Below are 6,511 nucleotides of genomic sequence, written 5' to 3'. Positions count from 1 at the left end.
ATAGGGTGGGACATTTTTAACCATAGTTCGATTTGGGTCAAAAGTGCTGTTGCCATAGTAACAGTCACAAGAGAAAGAGAGAGAGAGAGAGAGAGAGAGAGAGAGAGAGAGAGAGAGAGAGAGAGAGAGAGAGAGAGAGAGAGAGAGAGAGAGAGAGAGAAGAGAGAGTTCCACATCGCGAGACTTGAAGACGGTAAGCTGTGAGTTCTTCAGAAGACTAACCAGACTAGGACACGAGGCTGAGACGTGTAGACGTGGACAGACCTCAGGAGCTAGAGGGTGGGGGAAGGGACGCGTGTGTGGCCCCACCCTCCGGTGGCCACGAGCTAGCTTTGGCTAACAGGGAAGGCTTTTTGGATAACAGCTAGGCCGCAACAATCACCGAGCGGGCAACAGGAGAGATCATTAGAATAATGAATTTAGTTTCTTCGAAGACTTTGAAACGCAGAGATCCCTCCTCACCCTTCGCCACGGGAAGGTGGGGAAGGGAAATGACACGACATCGCTAGCTTCGGCTACAGGGAAGGCTTTCTCGCTGACGACTAGGCCTCAGGCATCTTCGAACAGATAACAAGGGAGACCGATTGGATTAAGGAATTCAATAGACTATTCAAAGACGAAATCTAACTGTTTTTCATCTGGTACAGAGGCTTTGTTTATGGAATAAACAACGTTTTCAAGAAAGGTACCACGTTTGCCAGTGTCGAATTCTCGGATTGCATTACAGGGTTGAAACAGTTGTACAGCCAGTACGGGAAAGGTCGACTTCGGAGTAAGAGATAAACACAACGCAGAAATTTCACGGAAACACAGGTGCCGAAGTGATACTGGCTGATTATGACAAAATCTATCAGGAGGCTGAGTTGTAAAAGAGAGCGAGAGAGAGAGAATAGAGAGTGAGGATATTTAGTTGTAAAAAGAGAGATAATAGAGAGAGAGGAGGTTTAGTTGTAAAAGAGAGAGACTAGAGTGAGGAGGTTTAGTTGTAAAAGAAAGAGACTAGAGTGAGGAGGTTTAGTTGTAAAAGAAAGAGAGAGAATAGAGTGAGGAGGTTTAGTTGTAAAAGAGAAAGACTAGAGTGAGGAGGTTTAGTTGTAAAAGAAAGAGAGAGAATAGAGTGAGAATGTTTAGTTGTAAAAGAAAGAGAGAGAATAGAGTAAGAAGGTTTAGTTGTAAAAGAGAGAGAATAGAGTGAGGAGGTTTAGTTGTAAGAGAGAGAGAGAGAGAATAGAGAGTGAGGAGGTTTAGTTGTAAAAGAGAGAGGTTTATCTACTGTCCACCAGCTGCTACTGACTACTGTAGTATATTTTTATAGCTAGTACCTACCTTCTTACCAACAATACCTTTTGACGAGACAGGAAATAAACCTTTAAATAATTTATCACTGTTTCACTGCTGTACCGCTGTTTGTCTTTGTAGGGGGGTAGAAGGGGAACGCTTTCTGGCGCTAGTGGGGGGGGGGGGGGGGGGGGGGGTAGGCCAGTAATGTGTATGTTTAATATGTTACAACTTAAGCAGGGTTGGTGAGGGCCCATTCACTCTCCCGGGCCTTTCTGTGTGGCGTTTGCATGTTCTCCACATGCTCGCAAGGGTTTCCCCTCCTAAAAACGAGATACACCCAGTGGAATAACATGCAGACAGATCGCTAACGCTGTTGCGTCCCTGACAAAGACGGTCAAGCGCAGAGAGGACATTTAATTGGCGACCCAATGCATGTGTGTGTTCCTGTGTGTCTCACATGTGTGTGTTGCTGCATGACAAATACAGACTTCTTCTTCTTCTTCTTGTAGCACAGGAGGTACTTATAAGATGAGGTCAGAACAAGAGTGGAGGATGAAGAGAGGACATGAGGAGGTGAGGAGAAAAATACTGAGATAAAGAGGGGTGCACATGAGGTGCAGCATAACTAAGGAGGTACATAGAGACATGCAATTAATGATGAATGACCGTATACTGTATATACACACAAGATGGCACCTCGCTGCTCGGCCGCTTCTCTGTGGGGCTCCGTCGAGACTGCACCAATTGCTAGTGCAGTTAATACAGACATTTTCAACATTGGACTACAGTTCATTCACCGTTTGGATTGCTCTCTCGACCGGCTTGTTGACGCACACTGGCATGCCGAGATTCTCAAGCAGAATGCTGTGGGGGAGGACAACAACCTCAGCCCCAGGCGTAAGAGATGATGAGCCGGCACTCTGTTCCCGGGCTCACCGACCACCGCATCCTACTGGCCAACGTCCAGCCCACCGAGAACAAACTAGACGACATCAGGGCCAGGATCAAGTTCCAAGTTCCATCAGGGACTGGAATGTCCTTTGTTTCACTGAGACTTGGTTGACACCGGTGATACCCGACCATGCTATCCAGGCCGCCGACTCTCCATTCACCATAGGAACAGAAGAGTCAGGCAAATCGAAAGGGCGGGGTAATTGTGTAATTGTCAGAGAATGTGCTGTGAGTAACTGCTTTTCACCCTTTTTTCAGAACTTCTTCAGCTTTTAATGTCTGTTATTGTTTGAACTTGCAGGTAGAATTCTACTTGTGTTTCCTTCCTCAATAACTCCACAGTTTTGGATTACTGTAAAAGGCCCGTAGGTTAGAATGGTTAACAATTGTGACCCAGGGAAAGTGAAGAGACTATCAGCACTGCTCGGCCAACCTGGAGTATGTATCCATCATGTTTCATCCATTCTTCCTCCCTGAGAGTCTTCACTTTTAGTTGACGTCCCCCCCTCAAGTGAACACAGGGGCAGCGCTTTCAGAGCTTCAAGATGAGGTAAACAAACTCAAAACAGCTAACGTAGATGCTGCAATTGTAGTGGCTGGGGGACTTTTACAGGGCGAACCTTAAAAAGGTTTTACTGGATTTCTACCAGCATGCGACTTGTCCCACCAGAGGCGATAGTACATTAGATCACTGCTACTCCCAATTCAAAGACGGGTACAAGTCACAGGCGCTTAATCCATTCGGTGAATCAGACCCACAACGCCATATTTCTCATGTCAAAATATAAACAAAGTCTTGAGCGCACTCCCAGGGAAATGCAAGAAGTGAAGCGAGGGTCTGTGAACTCAGAAAACACGCTCCAAGCTGCACTCGATAGCACAGACTGGAAGTGTTTCGTGAGAGCACAGACAACATAGATTAGAGCACAGACAACATAGACAAGATAGAAGCTATGCAAACCCCCACTAATGCGCAACATGGGCAAAGAATTACCTGTATTCATACCTATATTAACCTATGGTATTTAATGCATGGCAGAGTATTTCATTACAAAATCTTTTCAAGTCTATATATTTCATAAATTAATATTCAAATTATTCATTAAATATGTCTCTTTTTTTACCACAAATCATTATTTTAATGTTCCCATTTTTACTTTATGAACAAACATAGTTTTTATATAACTACATCAAGTTTACACACATGACTCAACAATTACCCATGTGTGCAAGTGTGATTAAAAAATAATTAAGACATACTATATTAATAATTATGTTGAAATAATTATTTTAGCAGTGATTTGGACCAACCAATAATACATTTGATATTTTAAATATGTTTATTTGTCACTTTGTCACACGCCAAGTGGTCTGTTTCCAGTCGCAAAGCCCTGGTCCTCTTGTCATCAAACTGTATGCACCTGTAGATATCCTCATGTCTCCTGTTTTCCATGGCTTTCTTGTACATTATATATCTTCATATCTGTTTTCCATGGTGTTCTTACATTAGATATCCTCATATCTCTGTTTACATGGTGTTCTTGTACATTAGATATCCTCATATCTCTGTTTACATGGTGTTCTTGTACATTAGATATCCTCATATCTCTGTGTCTGTCCATGATGTTCTTGTACATTATATATCTTCATAATCTCTGTTTCCATGGTGTTCTTGTACATTGGATTTAGTAGCAGATCCAGACACAGCTCCTGCAAGGCCACATCCCAGCTCTTGTCACTCCCTGCAAAGGAGGGTAAACACAAAAAAAACAAAACAAGCTTTTTTTATGCTTCTCCACTTGTTCCCTCTTGTTGCTGCTGCCCTTTGTCCCTATTATATATTGGTTGGTAGGTAATGAATATCCTCAATTATGTTGTCACTGATGAACATATCCCAGGCATCTTTTGACGAAACAGCTGTTGAACTTGAGGCAGGTCCTTGGCACTTCAGAATGTTATGGCTTCTTGTTCTGCCCTGAGTGGGGAATGCACATTCCAGTAAGAACACTTTTTACTCAATCTAATAGACTGGCTTTGGGTTTCCTCTTCAGAGGACTCATTACAAAAGTCCTCTGTGTCATCAAAGGAGAGCTGGAAGAGATGCATTCTGGGACACGCCCACAACTCCAGCTTCACCCTGTGGCACATAGTCTTCTAGGTCATCAGCATCAGAGGTTTCAGACTCAGCATCAGGACCAATGAGTGCGTCCTCATCTTCCTCATCCTGTTTTTCATGCAGCATATCTATGACAATTTCAGCAGTAAATCTGTGACGACTGGGACCAGCCATACTAACACCCTCGATAATCTAAAGCACTAGAATATATATTATATAATATATAAATTATATTTTGAGTTTTATTTTGTTGACCTAGCTAATGTTAGCTAGTTATATAGAACATGTCAACTATACAATACAAGTAGTACTATGTACTATACATGCTGAGTAATACTATATACTATACACAGTGACTATTACTATATACCAAACACACTGAGTACTCATATGTACCATATAGTACAATTACTAGCCTATTATGTACAATAAACACTGAGTACAGTTTGATTTATACTAGAAGATAGCCACACCCCTTGTTTTAAAACCAATTGTAAAATAATACTTACATCAGATGTAGTGTCAGATGTGCAAAATCAGCCTTGTTGAGTTGTGAAATGTATGGCAGGTGAATAGTGTCTGCAGTAAATATATTATGTTCTCAATTGCAAACATTTACAAATGCCAAAGGTTCCTACCACATTTAATAGGGAATACATCAGTGGAGGTTTCTCTATGACAACACGTGAAACAGAAATTCACTCATAATACATAATTATTATTAATTTACATATATATATAAAAAAAAAAAATTTATATATATACAATTTCAATTTTTTTAATTATTATTATTTTATATTTTTTTATTATAAAAGTTTTCCTCTGTAAAAGAAATGCCAGTGCATTTTTTTTTTTTCAAAAATGGCCAAAATTGACAGCTCTGAGCAGGCCTGAACTGTAGTAATGACTGCAGTAATATTCGTGCAGATTCACTTCACAGGCTGACCCAATGTTAAATAAATAATAAATAACAGCCAATCGAAATAGGCTATTAACTTCGTCTAAGCACGGTCTGTGCAGTTAAACTCTTGCCATTGAATGGAGGGTTGAATGATTGACAGCCCTTGACATCCAATACACGGAGGTTGAATATGATTGGCAGCCTTGCAAATCCAATCAGAGATTGCTGTATTGCAAAGTCAAAACGGGTCCAGCTGCAGGTCCGGAGGTTAGGTTTAGCTCAAACCAATCTCAAGTTTCTCAAGTTTCTTTATTAGTTGTCATACAGAAGTACAGAATACTTTTATACAAAATGTAACAGAAAGAAGCATATTGTATAAAAGTATTCTGTACTTCTGTATGACAACTAATAAAGAAACTTGAGAAACTTGAGATTGGCCAGAGCTAAACCTAACCTCCGGACCTGCAGCTGGACCCGTTTTGACTGTTTGAAAGAGCAAGCTAGTAGTTTAGTTGTTGTTTAGTAGTTAGTAAGCTGTACAGCTATAACAAGTCAAGTCAGGCTAAATTAAACTTTGCGCCAACATTAGGACCGAAGTATAAACCAGCAACTGAGCAACATGAAGAAGTGGACTTATGCATCTGGATCAGAAAAAACGTTGTGGATGAAAAAGTAAGTAGGCTACAGTGTTTGTAAAAGCTTGTATGCTAACAGTAGCTAGCCAGCTTAGCCTACATCACAATGATGAGCACCAAGCTAACTTACTGTACACACTGTAGGGCTGGGCAATTAATCAAAACAGAATCGCGATATCGATTCATAGACCTATGCAATCTCATTTCTAAGTTATAACTATTTTTCTTTTATTAATATTTTTTTTAAATTATTTTATCTGGGTTGAACATGATTTGTGGAACTCCCTCTGGTGTTGTGGTCGTGGTATTCACTGACCTTTGGGAAGTATTTCGACATGCACATGGGCATCTTAGTGGTGTAGTGTATCTTGTAGACCAGGCCCATTGCAAGTTGCTGTACTCTGTCGTCTACTCTAAGCCATCCTAGGTTGTCAAAGTGGGCAGGGGTGAGGTGGGTTTTAGGAGTAAGGTCAAGCAGTAGTCTGACCAGTTTGTTTTGTGATGTTTGTAATCTTGTTTTTAGTGCCTTTGAGGTGCTTTGGTACCATGAGGTGCAAGCATAGTCGTAGTACCCTTGAATGAGTGCTCCTGTTAGAGTCTTCAAGGTATTCTTGTTTACCAGAGAGG

Source organism: Notolepis coatsorum, assembly GCF_963971535.1.
Source record: "Notolepis coatsorum genome assembly, chromosome: 17".
Lineage (NCBI taxonomy): Eukaryota > Metazoa > Chordata > Actinopteri > Aulopiformes > Paralepididae > Notolepis > Notolepis coatsorum.
The sequence above is the reverse complement of the archived record's forward strand: the minus strand, read 5'-3'. Positions refer to the sequence as shown.